This window comes from Triturus cristatus, chromosome 12 (genome assembly GCF_964204655.1).
Source record: "Triturus cristatus chromosome 12, aTriCri1.1, whole genome shotgun sequence".
Classification (NCBI taxonomy): Eukaryota; Metazoa; Chordata; class Amphibia; order Caudata; family Salamandridae; genus Triturus; species Triturus cristatus.
In genome coordinates this window covers 147,274,506-147,294,683 of record NC_140595.1, presented here as the reverse complement: position 1 = coordinate 147,294,683, position 20,178 = coordinate 147,274,506, and positions in this window count along the sequence as shown.

Below are 20,178 nucleotides of genomic sequence, written 5' to 3'. Positions count from 1 at the left end.
AGAACAATGTCATACATTCACCCCAGTACAGAGATCTGGGCCTAATCTATCGTTTTTTTGCTCACCATGCCATTCCAGTTTGAACCCAGCCATATGCAAATCCATATGGATACCGGACACCATATGGACAGAGCGGCTTGACCTCATATTGTTGGACTTGATCGAGAATCAGGAATGGGGCCACGCAGTTAGAGATGAACAAATCTCTTCACACTAAGCTAGGCCAACATACTGTCTGAAATGCATATGGTGAAGTGTTCCCCTGCTGAACAATGATACTGTGCCAAATGTTATTGTTTAACGTGACATTCTGGACTATCAACAACACAACTGTATACTCCTTATTACTGAACCTTCTGGGAACCAAGTACTGTTTATGCAATAGTTGCAGGTCTGGAATCGATTTTCCATATATTAACTCTTAATGATTTCACTTTGTATGTTGCGGTGACACTAAAAATGAAAGCACCAGCGTTTTTTTATCCCAGCACTGATCCCACTCTACTGCCCCACAACCATACATGCTGCACAATTTTTCCACTGATCTACAACCATAGATTTGTTGTTTGACGTTCTATCTTCTGGATTCCATGCCTCCCCTCTCGCCTCCTCCAGCGTACTCTCTATTGAACAACCTGGAAGACTTAACAGGGGCTCCCTTGGTCAAGGTATCCACACTTCTTGACTTTGGGGGCTTCAGCCTGTAGCTTGATGTTCCCACTGACTATCTTGCCTCCTTTTCTTCATTGCCCTATCTGAGATGGGCCTTATGCAGCGTATATAGGGTCATACCACATCAAGGACAACACTCTTGTTGCTACCTTTTCCCAAGAATGTGTGCATCCAGATGGACAGAGTGCACCCCATCGCATGGTCAGATCATGCTACAACTTAATTCCGTCTTTAAACTGGATCTGTAGTGCTTCCAACAATATTTCTTAAAAACCGAATTCCTATAAAAAAAAAGGTCTTGTAAGATTGAGATCTCTAGATCAGCACTCCTAATTGCCTCTGTACAAGCTTATCTTACCTCTTTTGTTATTTCCTGCACTTTGGCATATTTGATCTTCACCTCTCATGTACAGAATTTCCTCACACAGGTCAGCAATCTAAGAAAAAATAAAAGCATTCAAATTAATACTATTCGTTACGGTCTCTAAGTAACTTCTAAGTCTTTTCATCTTGACCAAACTCTCCATTTTTAACCCCTCCTACTTTTCCTTTGACAACCTGACTCTCTGAACGATTACATTCATCCTTAGGGAGTTGAACCTGATGGATACTGCAATGGATCCATCACCCCGGCAAGGCTGCTTGGAGACCATGCTGTCATGGTTGCTGCCCGAGGGCCTCTGCCACAAATTTCTGTATCTCTGAAGGTATTGTTTTGCTGGATTGGAGTCATTCCCTTTTTAAAGAAAAATCATTGAATACTTTCATCCAAGCTAACTTTACGCAAATAATCAACTGGCCAATCTTAGCCAAAGTTCTTAAGAAGATATATACCCACCAGCTGCAGGCCTTCCTAGACAACATTTGCCTTTCCCAACTCCAATCTGACTTCTTTCCGCTACACAGCACCAAAGGAGCAGTGCTTGTATTATGGGGTGATGCATCAGGTTCACAGATTAAAATAATGGCTATCTGCTGGTTATGTTGGACCTCTTTGTGGCATTTAATATGAAAGATCATGCCATTCTGATGGGCAGGGTTGTATTTTAGTTCATGTTTACAAGTCCACACTTATGAAGTTTGCCTCCTTTCTCCCTCATCAAACCTAAAGAGCTTTAGTGGGCCATTTAAAGCCTTAAGAGTCTACTCCTTTTATTGGGTTCACCAGGTTTCACCATTCTAACCAGCTTTCTTTTTTTTTACTTATCTGTTTGAGATTTTAAATAACTCCTAGTTTAAGGTTCAATCATACGCCCACCATACTCAAGACCACATCATCTTTTCGAGCTAAGATAACCACAATGAACAACTTGCAAACTATCTTTAGGACTAAAGTTAATTCCGGGATGAGTGAATATTTCCTTGCACTTAATGATAAATCAGACTCATTTCGTTTGACGTGTAAGGTAGACCTAGCCTTCCTCTTCCCCCATTCCCTACATTCCACGCCAAAACTTGATAGTCAATACCGAAGTAAAATACTTACTGTTCACCTTCGATGCTGACATGTTTCTCAGTACCCAATGGGCACTGTAGTCAGTAGTTGCTCCTGTCAACCTTCCACACTGAGTCTTACCCCCCCAATTATTTTCCCAACACAGGACACTCATCATGGGGCCACCTTTGACGCCAGACTTTATTAGTGGCAATTGCTGCCAGTTCCGGATTACCGAATAGGCAAAGTAGGCACTGGCCAATGGGCCCCACTCCTTTCAGGGTACGCCGCGACAACGGATAAAAATAATATTGATTTGCTCTTGAAAGAATATTACAATCAAACTTTCTTAAATTGTTTCCAAATATTTTTTGTGTATTACCATTATTAGTTGTTGCTGTTTAGTTTTGTGTAATAAAATTGGTTTATTAAAATTGTTGGTTAGCAAAATTAAAAACATATTAGGAGATAATTTGCGAGGGGGGGCCAGAAATTTTGAATGCCTACGGGAATCCACAGGGTTTAATCCGGCACTGATTGCCACTATGTCGATTTTTCAGCCTCCAAGATCAGCTACTTTCAGGGGGCTCAGAATGCAGGTATTGGAGCCATAAGGTGACGGGGAGAAAGAGCATGTTTCTGAAGCCACCTAACCAAGCTTGATGTATGAATGTATGGAAGAAGAATCTTTGCCCCAATTACCTCACTTGCTGCAGCTCTCCCTATATAGGCCCTCATTTACTCCGCACTCAAAACCTGTTGGAGATTCCCCATGCAGCCCTTGAATACAAAGCTGGCCAAGCATTGTCAGTTTAGGGCCCCACTCACCAGAGTTCCCTTCCTAATTTACTCAGGTAGAGTAGCAACTATTCAGCGTTCTGGAAAGCTTTGAAAGCATACATCTTTTAGGTAAACCTAATGATTTGCACCAAGAGAGCAATGTGTAGTGTGCACCTTTACAGTGTAATCATAGCGATAGATAGGTGTGGGTACAAAATATTATCGCTTAATTACTCTCTCTCCAGCTGCATTAATTACAAGAGTTTATTAGACCATTGTACTTTTTACCATCCAAATATTATCTATGCCGTTGTGTTTGTAAATCGATTTTTAGCTGTCCATATCAGATGAGTTGTATTATCATATGTGGGTGTGTCAGACAATGGTATAATTACCATTGGCATTGTCTGTGAAAACTCAAAATTATATTTTATTTTGCTACTGATATACTCTGCATTCTCTTCAAATTCTCATATGTATAATTAATTTTTGCAATGTCATTTATGCATTGCGCAAGCTTATATCGATACCTAAATTATGATTGTAGATGGTGTAAGTCACTCCATGACTAAAACATAGATGATGGTTTAGTGCAACAGGGCTGTTTCAACCATTGTTCGAGTGCTCCTCCTGTGTTCAAGAAAAAAAGTGGAAGGGAGGACCTTCAGTGGATAATAGTATCTGTTCATTAATAAGAAAGGCTCTCACTAAAAATACATTCATTAAAACTTGGCAATTTCAGGTGGACACCTTTACCCATGTTGCTTTATTTTACCTGTCTTTAGTCTCCAATGAACTCCATATTTTGCAAGTGAGCGTAAGTGTCAGTAAGATGAATGGACAATTGTTCTCCCAAGAAGCACAGCAACGAGTAGGCAAATAAAATGGCGATTCCTGTCAACTATGCACCACTTACCGCTGTGATCTCAAAGAAGCAGGTCACAGAGGTGAAAAATATGGATTTTTCTGATCAGTTATGTCCCCTATCTTGGACCCCAACGGTTTCATGTATGAATCACAAGTACATGTATGTTCCCTCCAGTTCCAGTTATGAAGACGCAAACACATGTGCGTCCACCGTCAACATGTCCTCTTTCAGATCCTCCATGAATAGGCCGGATATTCCATTCCTAAGTATGAAAGGCCACCGGCTTTATATGGTTCACTTATGCCATTTTACAGTCCAGGCAAGTAGGCCCTGATTCTGTCATCAAGCTTTTCTTGCTTTCTGCCTCTGAAGCTCCAGTCTGAGCCTACATCTGTGACCATGAACTTTGTCTCATTCCCTGCGCGGCTCACGAAGTCTGACATCAGCCTGTTGCCTGCCAAAAACTGTATTTCACCTTCGAAATTATCTGCTCCGCTCCCTGCCCAATGCATTCCTGTCTAGTAGTTTAAGTAAACATTCTTCCAGCTACCGAGCAAAGGCCCGGCTTCTCTGTCTTTATGCAAGTAATTCATAGCCCTATTACTATGGAAGACTTCTGCCCTCGCATCTAGTGTAGACACTTAGACGCTTGTACACGCACTAACAGTCAGTATAGTCAGTATAGAATAAGATTCTACTCTAAGAGACCTCTCTTTTGGATAACATAGTTCTTTAAACATAGGATGTTAGATATGATTTGGGATTAGGTTGACTTGACCCTCCAGACTTCTGTCGCCACATGTAGAGCTAAATGTCAAGTCCCCTTCACCCCCTAGTTGCACGTCAATCACACGTCATGCTGCTGTGCACGCATTTCTGCCAAGTATTTCTGCTGACATTGCGAAATTCTTTCATGGAACCACCCTATTATGACATCACACCTGATGACGTTCTTTAGCCACACCCAGTTACACCTACTTTTGCTACGTATGTATGTCTTATCTACACTATCAATTGTTACGCCTCTTGCATTTGCTTCACTGTAATGCCTATTGTATAAAAGTGATTAATTATCAATAATGTACGTACTTCACTTCCTGAACCTTCGTGGTGATGGAACTTGGAGCAACCGATTCGAATCGTCCATTGGAATAAAGCCCATTCCGAACCTCTAATACCACGGATTCTGCCTCTTATTTACTGAGCTATTTTTATTATGTTTCTGTATCAAATTAAGTCCCGGTAATTAAATTATTTACCACAAGAATGGCGCCCGAACAGGGACACTTTCTCATCTCACGCGCCGGCGGTGCGTTGCAGGCCCGGTCTCCTGCCACAGCTGGACGGACAACAACGCGTACCAGCAGGATTTCCTGTATCTCCCTCCGGTCAAGCGGGGGCGACTGAGGCTGCGATCAACACCCAGACGAGGCGGTGAGAAGTGCGAAGTATCCCGACCAGAGCCTAGCTGAGAGAGCAAGATCCGAGGTATACAGAGGCCCACCAGGTTTCCGAAGCTCAGAAGTGTCCGAAGTTTTCGAGTCGAGTCCAGTCCGGTCCAGTTCAGTTCCGTTCCAAGGCCTTCCGTTCCGAGCTACCCGGTGAGTACCATTACTGGGGAGGCGTTCTGACGTGCACATAGGTTGTGCCGGTCAAGACGGGTTTGGGTACACAAATCCGGTCTGCACTGTTTCAGCAGTGTATCTGTACTGTTTAGCAGTATATCTAGTATATCAAGTATATAAATTCAGAATAATCCAGATAATGCCGAGTATTATGTTTAGTGATTAAGTTTTCCTTAGATCGTCATCATCATTGTTGCTCAGTTAAATGTTAAATGTTAAATGTTTTAAATACGTTCTGCATATTGTGGTATGAATGACTGTTCATTATTGTGTTTATTTGTATTAAGTTTGTTCAAGATCAAGTATCAGATCAGTTCTCAATATGCCGCTCTTTTCGAAATTAAGACAGATCACAACTAGAAAAGGGGTACTCGAAGAAGCTGTTCCTATTCCTCCTAGGGACACTCCAGGGTACTTCATGTATCATAAACACGGCTTAGACGCTATATTATTTCTTGATTTATGGGTAGACTACACCAAGGAATTACCAGAAAGTCAGAGGTGGCCCGCAGCTGGGACCTGGGATGCAGAGTGCATCATGAAAGTAGAGGAAGAGTTATGGAAAAGGAAAGTCAGACAGTCACAGAAAGACGCCGTTGAGTTATGGCGTAAAGAATCTCATAGACGTACAGAAAAAGCACTCCGACAGGAAGAGAAAAATAAAGAGAATTCAAATAAAGTCCGAGAAAATCTATTAATTGAAGAAGGTACACGAGTGAAATCAGAACAAGTAGACAGACAAAGAAATGCCCTTATGAAGGGTATGTATCCCCTTCTGGCCGAGGGATTACCTAAGGCTACTCCGGGGATACCAAAAGACTTGCCACCCACATTATTTCCAATAAAAGTACATCCTAAGGGGCATCCTAGAACCGCAGAAGATGTTTTTCTTTCCTCATATTTAGATGACGCAGCTCCCGAGTATGCTAACCCCGCCCCACATAGGCCGTCGGCCGGGGAGGTTCAACGCCAAGATCCTGTATCTGTATCTCTACAACAACAAATCCTGACACAAGTTCCGGCAAGCACATCTGTTTCCACATCTGTTCCTACAGCTACTTCTATAGCTGTGTCCACACCTATAGTTGCTGTATCGCGTTCAACGAATCCTTTCACGCCCGATACCCCAGACGGGGCTACCGGAGGTGCTACCAATATTTTTTCTACGCCACCCAGAGTAAATAAACTTACCTTTCAAGAATCAGCACATCCACGTACCCCCAAACTCATAAATGCCCGTACGCTTAAGGAACTTCTTATAGATTGTAGATATGACCCTGTGCCCGGCAAAGAGGACGAAATGATCATGGCATCATTACGTATCAGACGAGCCGCGGTGTATTTAGGGAAGTTACCAGGAATGACTATGCATCTAGATAATATATACCATTTTGTCCAAACAGGGCGAGATTCTGAATGTATTAACAGAGCTATGGAATACCAGAAAGTGGAGATACAAGGGGAACTGTTACGTTTCCTTATAAATTGTGTGATCAGAAATCAAGACCGACCGGGGGTAGACCCGGAAGCAATGCAAACTCTTACCAGATGGAGCCAGAATATATCAGAAGGGAGACATGATAAGAAAAACTGTATAATAGCCATGTGCCGAAAGATCCGTAAAGAAATAGAACGCCTACACGAAGAGAGATTAGCGGTAGACCAGTTCGAACAAAGCGAGGAGGAAGGATCAGGACTGCCCACAGGACAGTCAGACACCATAGCCTATGTAGGTAGAGGAAGATCTTGTAATAGTACTAGATGTTTTACTGACCCGATACGTCCGATATGTCCAGATAATAACAGGAATTTCCAAACACCTATAATAAATATAAGGTCCCCCGAGCATTCGTTCCAAGCCGCTGACAAATTACTGCGAGAACGAAGGGGTTATCATTTACTCGATTCTATGGATGAACAAGAATTAGCCAGGTCAGCCGTTCATTGGGTTGACAGTCCCGGAAAATATGGTGATGATACAGTAGCACACACATTTTTGAACCTCACCCCAGATGAACAGCGTTTAGCTGGGATTTATATGGTTCAACAACTTCTTATACTATATAAAAGCCAACATTCAGATCCTGGTCCTTTACCTGATATATTGACTGAATTACTCACGAATAGATGGAGAGGTTCAGGTACTAAGCTAATTAAAGAAATACTAGAATCAAGAAAGCAGTACATTCTTTTTGTATGTCCAGAACATGTCTCACTGCCCATCAAGGAAAGACCGATGTATTACATGGACAGACAGAATCCCTTACGAGAAGTACACCCAATAAAGGGCGAGGACAATCAGTTTAAACGTGTATTTGTATATACGCCCATATCGAAAATAGAATTGTTAGAAATGAAGAAAGTGGTACCCAGTCATGACAAAGACCCAGCGGGTTTCCACCGAGAAATTAAAGACATGTTACTCATGGGAGAGTATACCTATCCCGACATTATGACAATATTAAAGGTATTGATGCCTGCTGGCATTTATGAAAAACTCAAGGAAAAAGAGTGGGAGGTGGGAGACCAAAAGATAGACTGGACAGCATTAGAAAATGAAGAAAAGGCCCGAGGTCCAGGTTCGGGGCTTGGGGACAAAACTAAAGCACTACCAGGTTTACTAGTACAGGTACTGCCACGTTTATTAACTACGAAAAAGGAAGACTGGGGTGCAATTTCAGCCTGTAAACAAAAGCAAGATGAAGACACTAGTGATTTCTATGCACGATTTGAAAAATGTTTTGGTATAAATAGTGGCATAAAAGCAAGTAGCGAATCATACCCACATCTGTTTGTGACAAAATTAGTTGAAAATTCCTTACCCCAAGTGAAGAATAGAGTATTAAAATTCGAGAGTACCTGGCAAGGTAACACCCCATCACAAATGTTACAAATGTTACAGTATCATCACAATAGAATTAGAGAGGAACAAGAACATGAACAAAGACGCATGAAAGACACGAAAATGAAAATGCTAGTCTCCCAGACAGTTCCAGCTGAAGGACATAAAAAGGGTACGACACATTCCGGTGATTCAGCAGGACCTGTAAAAGGGACATGCAACTATTGTAAACAACCAGGTCATTATATACACGATTGCCCAGTCCTGAAGCGTAATATCGCCACAGGTATTACAAAAGAAAGACCACGGCCACTTAGACAGGATCAGAATGAACAAGGAGCCCCGCAGCATGCACAGTCCATGCCAGCTCCACAACAGTCTATACAGTTTGTGCCAGCTGCACCAGCGCTGCCTGTTGCTGCCACACAAACCACGACACGACAGCTGTACCAGACCGCACAGTACGACTATCCTGATTATCAACGATACGCATGAACCAGCCTAGAGAGGGAAGTTGACTTACCCCTTATCGAGGTCCCAGTAGACCAAGAAGGACCTTATGTACATAGTGAATTATTAGGCCAAGATAGAAAATTTTTACTTGATACAGGGGCAAGTCGAACAACCATAAAACGTAGTGAAGTTCCAGGGGCACCCCTCTCAGGCTCACAGAATATTTCCCTTGGTTTTTCAGGAAAACCTATTGTTAATGAAGTATCACAGCCTCTCCCACTTACGATAGGACCTTTGACCCGAACTACAGATTTATTGCTTACTAAATCATGTCCAGAAAACTTGTTAGGTATAAAAACACTGAAAGCTCTAGGAGCTATAATATGTTGTTCTCCGGAAGGAGTAAGATTGTTTTTACGTGATTTCAAAGGTCACTATGTGTCTCGAGACATGGATCCCCGACTGCAGACTTTACCTACACATCTATGGGCACAAGGCCCTACTGATGTTGGTTGCATGAATATTACACCATATCGAGTTACACTAAAGGCAGGAGTGGTACTACCACGAATGCGACAATACAAGTTACCACCAGATGCTGTAGTGGCTTTACTGCAAATCATTGACGAGCTCATTGCCCAAGGAGTGGTTGTGGAAACAGACTCCAATGTATGTAATTCACCGATAATTCCGATTCTTAAACGAACAGATCCGAAGGCCCCGCCAGTATATCGATTGGTTATTGATCTGCGCGAATTAAACAAGTGCATTGTGCCACAATTCCCTGTGGTCCCAGATATCTCGTCATTACTGACAGCTATTGATTCCGAAGCAACATTCTTTACTGTAATTGATCTCAAGAATGCCTTTTTCAGCGTCCCAATAGATCCGGAAAGCCAATACTTGTTCGGATTTAGTTTAAATTGACGTAGCTTTAAATTCTCACGCGCACCTCAAGGATTTACAGAAAGCCCCAGCATCTATAGCCAAGCACTGAAACGAGAACTCGACAGTATCCACATGCCAGTAAACACTGCCCTGCTTCAATATGTCGATGATCTGCTGATCACCGCTAGAAGTGAACACGAATGTGAGAAAGCATCACTGACAGTTTTACAATTTCTAGCCGAAAAAGGGCACAAGGTGTCCCCTTCTAAGCTGCAATTCTGTGTCCAGCGAGTTGTTTATCTTGGACACTCGCTGTCCAAGGAGGGAAGGCAGCTTACACCCGACCGCATTCAGTTAATAGCTAACATGCCAATACCCAAGACACAAAAGGAGGTGCGGGCTTTTATAGGCCTCACTTCATATTGTAGGCAGTGGATCCCTCAGTATGCATTTCTAGCAAAACCACTCATTCAGTTGACAACACAGGAGGCAGCCACATCGACTGTTCTCCCTTGGACTCAGGAACATACACAAGCTTTTGAAAGCCTAAAGAAAGCCTTATGCCAAGCACCGGTTTTAGCAACACCATGTTACAATAAACAGTTTACACTCTTTGTTACAGAACGCGAAGGTACTGCCTTGTCAGTACTCACACAGGAACAGGCAGGATCCCACAAACCATGTGCTTATTTTTCTAGTACATTAGATCCCGTAGCTCAGGCTTTGCCTGCATGCCTGAAATCGGTGGCAGCAACAGCTTTAGCAATAAGACAAAGCGATGCCATAGTGTTAGGACATCCATTGACAGTTCAAGTACCACATGCAGTAGAAGTTCTTGTGAATAGAACGCAAACACAGCACTTGACTATAGCGCGACTTACAGGGTATGAATTAACATTGTTTCAGCCACATATAGAAATCAGACGTTGTAACACATTGAATCCTGCCACACTTTTACCCGTAATCGGAACAGACCCACTAGCTCATGATTGTATTGATGTTATTACAATCACGACGAAACCCAGACAAGACTTGACAGATGTCCCATTGTCAGACCCAGACCTGACGTTGTATGTAGATGGTTCATGTATGAGAACAAGTACAGGAGAGTTAGTGGCCGCTTACGCAGTCACAACAGACACTGAAGTCATCGAAACAAATTGCATAAATACCTTGTCAGCTCAAGCCGCAGAGCTCATCGCTCTGACACAAGCCTGTATTCAAGCCACAAATAAAAAAGTCAACATATACACTGATTCACGTTATGCATTCGGAGTTGTACATGACTTCGGCGTGCTGTGGCGAGAGAGAGGTTATTTAACTTCTCACGGTGCCCACATTCAGCACGGACCCCTCATTCATGCCTTATTAGATGCAATACATCTACCCACTGCAATATCAATTATGAAATGTAAAGCTCATACGAAAGTTATTGATATCATTTCTCAAGGCAATGATCTAGCTGACAGAACAGCTAAACAGACTGCTCAAACTCAAACATCCGACATGACTAAGACAATAGTCCCGACGCCAACACATTGTATGACGGTTAAAGATCCTACTCTTGACGTAATTGACATACAGACACATGCTACACCAGAAGAAATAAAGAAATGGACTGAATTAGGAGGGATTCAAACGGATCAAGGATGGATGATGAAGGAAAAATCTGTGTGGTTCCTTCCTGATTCAATGGTCCAAGTCATTATTAACACTATACATAGTCCAGCGCATCTAGGAGAAAAAGCTATGCTAGACAGCATCCAACACATTTGGTTCAATAAACATTTACGAGCAGCAGCTAAACAAAAAGTTCGTACCTGTATGATCTGTTGTCAGTTCAACCCAGGAAAAAGCGTTCCCGTAGAACAGGGTGGATTTCAGCCTCCTGATCACCCTTTTGAAGTGCTCCAGATGGATTATATCCAGATGGAACGATGTCGAGGATTCAAATATGTTCTCGTAGTTGTCTGTGCTCTTTCCCGTTGGACAGAGGCATACCCGGTTTCAGATTACACTGCCCCGACTACTGCCAAACAGTTGGTTCGAGAATTCTTCCCACGATACGGTTTACCACGTGTTGTCTACTCAGATAACGGCCAGCCGTTCTCATCCGAATTAATGAAACACGTTTCACTTTTGTTAGGTTATCAGTGGAAGTTTCACTGTGTCCGACACCCCGAGGCAGCAGGTCTCGTAGAAAGACATAATCAGATCCTGAAAATCAGATTGTCCAAAATATGCAGAGAGAAAGGTGTCGACTGGGTAGTAGCGTTACCAGTTGCACTCTTTTACATGAGAATGGTAGCACACTCTCGAACAGGGCTATCCCCGTATGAGGTGATCTTTGGCAGACCACCAAATATGTGGGGGACGCCTATACCACGAAAAATAACTGATATTGACTGTAATATGCTGACAGATTATTTGGCTTCCTTGATGTCTGCACTACAATCTTGTCGTTCACAGGTAGCTGCAGCCTTTCCCGACAACACTGAGGTGAAACCCCATGATGTAATTCCGGGGGACCTGGTCCTCGTGAGGAACTTTGATCGAAAGACTCAGCTGGATCCTAGGTGGAAGTCACCGCAACTGGTCTTGCTCACCACAAGGACAGCCGTGAAGATCGAGGGCAGAAAAGGCTGGATACATTCAAGTCATATCAAGAAATTTCATGGACTACCATCGGATGTAAATACCACACCTCGTGTGTCTTCACCCATTGACTCAAAACTTCCTTTTGTTGAAAAGAGTAATCACGAACTATATAAACTAAAACTCAGGTCTAATCAGTCAAGCAATTTGATTGTTTAAGTCCTCTTCAAGGTGAAGCGGTTGAATTGTCTCTGACATGTATCCCTTAGACCTAAATAGAGAACAACCCCGAAAAATGTTGAAACGACATGCATACTGTAAATCACTGCGTAGTCATTGCACAGTGACGTTATTAATTTTGTTTTTCTTAAGTCTTTTAATAATTACTGCAAGTATATTGTTGCACATATATTATCCTATTTCTAGACATGTTTATAATATCACTGCTGAACATTCTTTTAGTGAATTACCTCCGCTTGAGTTGTCTTATAGATTTGCGCTGCGCAATAACACGTTTATTAGTATGTTACATCATTCCCATCAGGTTAGCAATGCTACAAATTGTTGGATATGTGGCCGACTCCCTCCCTATCAGAATTATAAAGGAATTCTACCTCTCTTTCCATACCCGTTCACACACAACGGCTCCTGTGGAGCATGGTTTAGTTTAATTAATTCCCTAGATTTGAATTCTGCAGTTTATCAAGACAACTGGGTATGGGGAAATTTGAACTTAGTTTTACTTAAAGTCTGCTACCCTAACAAGGAGGGACTTCCCAGGAGAACAGGAACTGATCTAGAAAATGAAGTGTATGGATTAGGTAATTTTACGCTTAATCTTATGATCCTAAATGTCGAATCCGAAGCTACTCCAATTTTGCCCGCCATGTCAGTATTTCCAGTAAAAGGTGAATTATGTGTAAGAAAGAATGGTTCCATACATATGGGCCATAGTAGATGCACCACTGTAATAGAATTCAGTGATCAAGGCAAGTCGACATTTAGAGCTTCCCGCCATTCCTATTTCATATGTGGTCAGACGGCATATGTACGTTTGCCTCTAGATTGGGATGGTACCTGCTACATTGGATTCCTTTTGCCACCTGTTTTCCTAGCTCCTCCCGATTATCACAGAAATACTCATTTAGTACACAATAGAGAAAGGAGAGATCTCCCAATAGTCGATTACACTGAAACAGCATGGGAAAAATACACAGATTTCAATAAAGGTCTCTTTCCCTATATAGGTACCGTTACTAATAGTAAGCTGATACGTAGATTAACTAGAACCCTTGAAGCAGTAGTGAACGAAACTATTTCCGCCTTAGGCAATTTAACAGAAGAGCAGTCTGCTATGCGGATTGTTGTGCTTCAAAATCGTCTTGTCCTTGACGTCATCCTGGCCGATAGGGGCGGAGCTTGTAGGGTCATCGGATCAAGTTGTTGCATTTTCATACCAGAAAATTCGCCATCTGTATATAAAGCCATAACTCGCCTTCATAAGATTGTAAGCCAGATACACCAGAATCCAGGCACCTGGACTTGGTCCGGTTGGTTTTGGAGTGTATTATCTACCTTTGGATGGAAGGTCCTATCCTTCCTAGGTATTGGCTTTCTCATACTATTCAGTTGCTGTCTATGCCTACAATGTGGACCAGCGATTTGTGGTCTGTGTGCCACATCGTGTATTCCATCACCAAGATTTCATTCGTCCCAGAAGAAAAAAGAAGAACAAATGATGCTATATGAACAGATCAATGGATTGATGAAGATTGATATCTCTTGACGGGCAAGTAGGGGACAAGGAGGGAATGTGGAAATATGGATTTTTCTGATCAGTTATGTCCCCTATCTTGGACCCCAACGGTTTCATGTATGAATCACAAGTACATGTATGTTCCCTCCAGTTCCAGTTATGAAGACGCAAACACATGTGCGTCCACCGTCAACATGTCCTCTTTCAGATCCGCCATGAATAGGCCGGATATTCCATTCCTAAGTATGAAAGGCCACCGGCTTTATATGGTTCACTTATGCCATTTTACAGTCCAGGCAAGTAGGCCCTGATTCTGTCATCAAGCTTTTCTTGCTTTCTGCCTCTGAAGCTCCAGTCTGAGCCTACATCTGTGACCATGAACTTTGTCTCATTCCCTGCGCGGCTCACGAAGTCTGACATCAGCCTGTTGCCTGCCAAAAACTGTATTTCACCTTCGAAATTATCTGCTCCGCTCCCTGCCCAATGCATTCCTGTCTAGTAGTTTAAGTAAACATTCTTCCAGCTACCGAGCAAAGGCCCGGCTTCTCTGTCTTTATGCAAGTAATTCATAGCCCTATTACTATGGAAGACTTCTGCCCTCGCATCTAGTGTAGACACTTAGACGCTTGTACACGCACTAACAGTCAGTATAGTCAGTATAGAATAAGATTCTACTCTAAGAGACCTCTCTTTTGGATAACATAGTTCTTTAAACATAGGATGTTAGATATGATTTGGGATTAGGTTGACTTGACCCTCCAGACTTCTGTCGCCACATGTAGAGCTAAATGTCAAGTCCCCTTCACCCCCTAGTTGCACGTCAATCACACGTCATGCTGCTGTGCACGCATTTCTGCCAATTATTTCTGCTGACATTGCGAAATTCTTTCATGGAACCACCCTATTATGACATCACACCTGATGACGTTCTTTAGCCACACCCAGTTACACCTACTTTTGCTACGTATGTATGTCTTATCTACACTATCAATTGTTACGCCTCTTGCATTTGCTTCACTGTAATGCCTATTGTATAAAAGTGATTAATTATCAATAATGTACGTACTTCACTTCCTGAACCTTCGTGGTGATGGAACTTGGAGCAACCGATTCGAATCGTCCATTGGAATAAAGCCCATTCCGAACCTCTAATACCACGGATTCTGCCTCTTATTTACTGAGCTATTTTTATTATGTTTCTGTATCAAATTAAGTCCCGGTAATTAAATTATTTACCACAGTCAGGATACCTTTGACAGGCTGAAGCAGGCTGTGAGCAAAGTACCTGTACTTCTGGGTCCAGTCAATGCCCAACAGACAACCAGCTGTGAACAAGCACAAGGCTGAGCCGTTCAACAAACCTCAGGTCCAGTTCCAGTGGGGTCTACTGAGGGGACAGACTGGAGTGCAGTGTTCAGCCCAAGAAGATAGAGCTGCAGGGAGCTGCCTAGCCGTGGAAGAGACCTCATTCCTACCCAAGGACAACAAGGGTGTCAGGTACTGGAGAACCCGTTCCTCTTTCCCAATTTGAATTTGATCCCAAAGTGGAGGATTCCCGTTCACTTCTGTTCAACCTCTCCACTCGGTGCCGAAGCCCACATTTCCTTGTTGAGGACTCATATTTTGTTGGGAAGTCTCAAAAAGAGTTTTGCTGAAATCCCATTTCTTCTGAGTTATTGGTCAGAAGTGCTGCGGAACCATTGGTGCTATCCCTCTAACCATACATGATCTTGGGTTACTGACTTTTAAAGACCCCTTACGGATTAAGCGCTTCAACGGATTTACACACTCAACCCAAGCCACACTTGGGTCAATTTCCTGAATATCATAGGGTGAACAGTCAAAATATTTTTTAATATCGAAGTACATTAATATCCAGTTTTAAATATCATAGGGACAGACTATCGACATCAAGAATATCGACTACCAGAATATCGAACGGAAGGTGAGAAATATCGATGTTGCAAATATCGAAGTCATTAATATCGAGAGTAAAATTATTGATGTTAATAATATCGATATTTATATTAGTGTAATGTATTTTAGTATGTATTTTATATGTATGTGTTCTATATTTTTTGTTAAGTATTGTACTGTTTATTTAAATATATGTATTAATTTTTTAGAAATTTGTAAAAAATGTTGAAGTAAATTATACGTTTTAGTACCGTAGTGGGTTGTGGGTTTATAGGGGAATAGGGTGGGAAGTAATTTAATTATAATAAATTAAATGATTTTTAGGAATTATTAATTATTCTTAATTAAATTTTGTGTTTTGGTCTGTAGCGGGTTGTGGGTTTATAGGGGAATACTGTGGGAAGTAAGTTAATTTAAATTAAGTAATTAATAATTTTTAATAATTGGTATTAATAATTAATTTATTGTTAATTCATTATTAATTGGTAATTAATTTTTAATACTTGATAATTATATTATTTGTATTCATTTATTATTGGAGTGGGTTGTGGGATTATATGGGAATAGGGTGGGAAATAATGTAATTGTAATTAAGTAATTATAAAAAAATGAATTGGGTACTGCTAATTGTTTTTTTGTTAATCAATTATTAATTGCAAATTAATTTTTATTAAATATTTATTGGTATTGATAACTTATTGTTAATTAATTATTAATTGCAGATACATTTTTATTAATTGATTGATTGCAAATTTAATTAATTGTGTGAAATTCTATGTGGAGTGTGTTGTGTGTTTATTGGGGAATAGGGTGGGAAGTATTTGATATTATTAAAGTAATTATTAATTTAGATTTATTTATAGTTTTTCTTTTATTTATTGTTAATTTATTAATAAATCATTATTTATTTACAATATTTATTTGATTTATAAGTATGATATCTTTAACACCTACGCTATCCAACGCTTTCCCTACTGTTGCACTCTCTGGAGTGGGAATAGTAATTTTTACCCCTACACTATCTAACGCTTTCCCTACTGTTGCACCTTCTGGAGTGGGAATAGTAATTTTTACCCCTACGCTATCCAACGCTTTCCCTACTGTTGCACTCTCTGGAGTGGGAATAGTAATTTTTATCCCTACGCTATCCAGCACTTTCCCTCCTGTTGCACTCACTGGAGTAGGAATAGTGATTTTTATCCCTACGCTATCCAACGCTTTCCCTACTGTTCCACTCACTGGAGTGGGAATAGTAAATTTTACCCCTACGCTATCCAACGCTTTCCCTACTGTTGCACTCACTGGAGTGGGAATAGTAATTTTTACCTCTACGCTATCCAAAGCTTTCCCTACTGAACGCTTTCCCTACTGTTGCACTATGTGGAGTAAGTATATATATAAATTTATATGTATCTGTTTAATTTATTTTAACATTAAATGTATTAGTTATTATTTTTAAAGATGTTTTAATATTTGTAACTATGTTTCTTTTAATTATATGTATTATTTACTTAATTTTACATTATTATTAAAACAAAAACAATATTTTTAACATCGTTATTTTTTGTTTCGATTTGTTATTTCCGATATTTTTGTACTTACAATTATGTAGATAGGACTTCGCTATTTTTTACATCGATAATTTTTTGTCGATATTTTTGTAGGTCGATTTTCTGTCGATCGATATTCTGTCAGACATTCATATCACAGTAATGTAATAAAGCATATTTCACAATAAGATTGTCTGGGTCTGTTATTTTCTTCTTTTGTGGTCCACCCAGCCTTCAACAGACTTGTTCATGATGTATGTAGCATTTACTCTCATCAGGCTCTGCCCGCATGGTCTAATATTAGTTTAGGAAGCATAATTTCCTTTGATTGAAGAGTTCGACTTGATATAGGTGTGTGCAAACAGCTGAGAGTGAACTATATTCCATCAGGGGTCTATTCAGGATGATGGCCAGATGTGGAAAGTGGACTGTTGTAAGGAGCCTCCCTTCCATTCAGTAACTACTGAGGAATGTTTAGAACTGTATTTTTTTTATATCTGTGCTCCTACCTCACAGCCTTTCCTTGTGTGCACCTAGATTGCTCAAGCTTGGAGCCCAAAATAGGAGCTTTGGTAATTTGCGTAGTACATCCGTGCCTTCACATCTGGAGTGAGAGCCACGAATGACAATAGTGACTCTAGTGTTGTCCGCTACCTTGAGTATGCAGATCCCGGAGAACAAATCTAACTGCAGTACATGAATCATCTTGTGACCAAGATCAATTGGTTTGATGGTCTGTTTTTTTCTTTTAAATTAAGTAATTGAATTAACGATAATTGGTGAAATTGTGTCATTTTTGCTTAGAATGCAAGATGGCAAGCGTGTTTCATTAAGGATAGTCCTGCAGTGGACAAATTGCGTACAGTGAGGGTATGTCCTTAGGCAGATGTTTTTTTAAAACAGAAGATCCCATTTTCTCAAGAAGAAATGGATGCTAGCATGATTGCCATAGATGATGTAGGGAGTCTGAAAACGTGGTTAGCGGAGACCCAATAAAGGTATACCCCAGAGCACTTTGTCTTGTGCACTGACACTTAAGACCCCAGCTCCCACACAATCTCTTTTTGCACCATGTAACCTACAAGGTTTGTCCATATATTGCACTGTTATTTTTGATCAACGTTCTGAGCATCAGCGGGGGATGGGATAAACAATAAAACTTGTGATGCAAAGACAATTAAAAGACTTTTGCTCGAGAACTATGTATAGAATCCGAGAACGCCGTAACATGTCTAGAATTCTGTAATGCTGTGTGGTTTGTTAAATGAAAAGCCAATGATAACGACCAGGAGCCCCCCACAAATAGCGGTGGGGCACCATCAGTCGCTCCACAGGCAGGAGCCAAACCAGAAATACCTCGTCTGTTTTCCCAGGAAGAGGAGAGGGTCACCAGAGACGTCATCTGCGGGAGCCCGGACAGCATATAAGGCATCACGAGGCAAGGGATCGGCCTCTTTTTCTCTCCACCTTGCACCAGCCAGCATACCGCAGCAAACACCTGCCCACCCACTCCTGGAGGAAGGAGGAATTGGAGGAATTTCTTGCAGCAGAAAAAAGGGGGCTGTCCAAACTTTGGACTGATTTACTGAACTTATACCTTGGAGGGGTGTTGTTTTGTGCAGGTACTGAGCAGTCAGGAGGGGGGACTGACCTGCTGGGGGTCCTGGACCTTTTTTGCCCTATCCCGGGATGCCTGGAGTTAAAAATGTTGGGTGGGGGTTTCTGGTATTAGGTACGGAGTGCTATGCAGTGCCCTGGTTTATGTGGAACTATGGGTATAGTATGTCCCATCCCTCTGAGACATGGAGGGGAAGTTGCCAAGAATTTAGGCCCCGAATGGGCTGGGTTGAGTGTGTGGTGATGGATATAAAAAAGGGGCCTGCTGGCACTTTTGCATTGCAAAATGTTGCCAACTTATTTCTTGCTTGCACAGACTTTGAGCTGTTTTGCTGATCGTATGTACTGTATTCTCAGAGCAATAATGAATTGAACTGATCTTACAAGTGCATTCTGAAGTGTTGTGCGGTAATGGGTGGAAACAACTGTTCTTTTGCTTCACAATTGTTGAGCTATTTTGCTGATCTTACGTCCTGTATTTTCATTACAAAGTCTTTGGCCGATCTTACTGTATTCTCAGAACAATAATGTATGCCTTAAGTATGGTTATCATTCCTCACTGATGCGATGTGACTATGTGAATAAAAGGCTACGCCCTCGGTTAAACCACATTAATTGCAGTTGTCTATCTCCTTGGGAGTCGTTTCAGTGGGCGGCGGCAAGTTGCACGTTGTGAGCGCACAATAAGAGCTTTGCCCATATTTGCTAAGCTTCTCATACTTTCTGTCCCATTCCATGGCTGCTCACATTGCCCCGAAAATCTAGGTACTCTCTGCCTATGTGCCTCGATTTACCCACGCTCTCTAGGACACACACGCATCTCCCATTCTGCTGACTCTGTTCAAGCTTCTCATAAGAAGAGGCCTCTTTCTGCAAGACATACTAAGGGCCTGAGTCTAACAGATGAGGAAACACTGGGATAGGGCACAAACACTGTCTGCACCCAATCTCGGGTTTCTTAGATATGGACCTGCAAACTCCCAAGAGTTTTCCCGGTGCTCATTTCTCCAGGTACCTAGCGAAATCTGCATGGGGGAAAAAGTTGCAAAGTGTGGAAATACGCAGTAATTAGAAGTGGTGGCTCTGATTCCACACATCCGTCCGTCGGCTTAAACTGACGACTTTGGTGCAGGAAACCAGGGTTCGAGCCTCGAGATCGCATCCACATCCTGTGATTCTG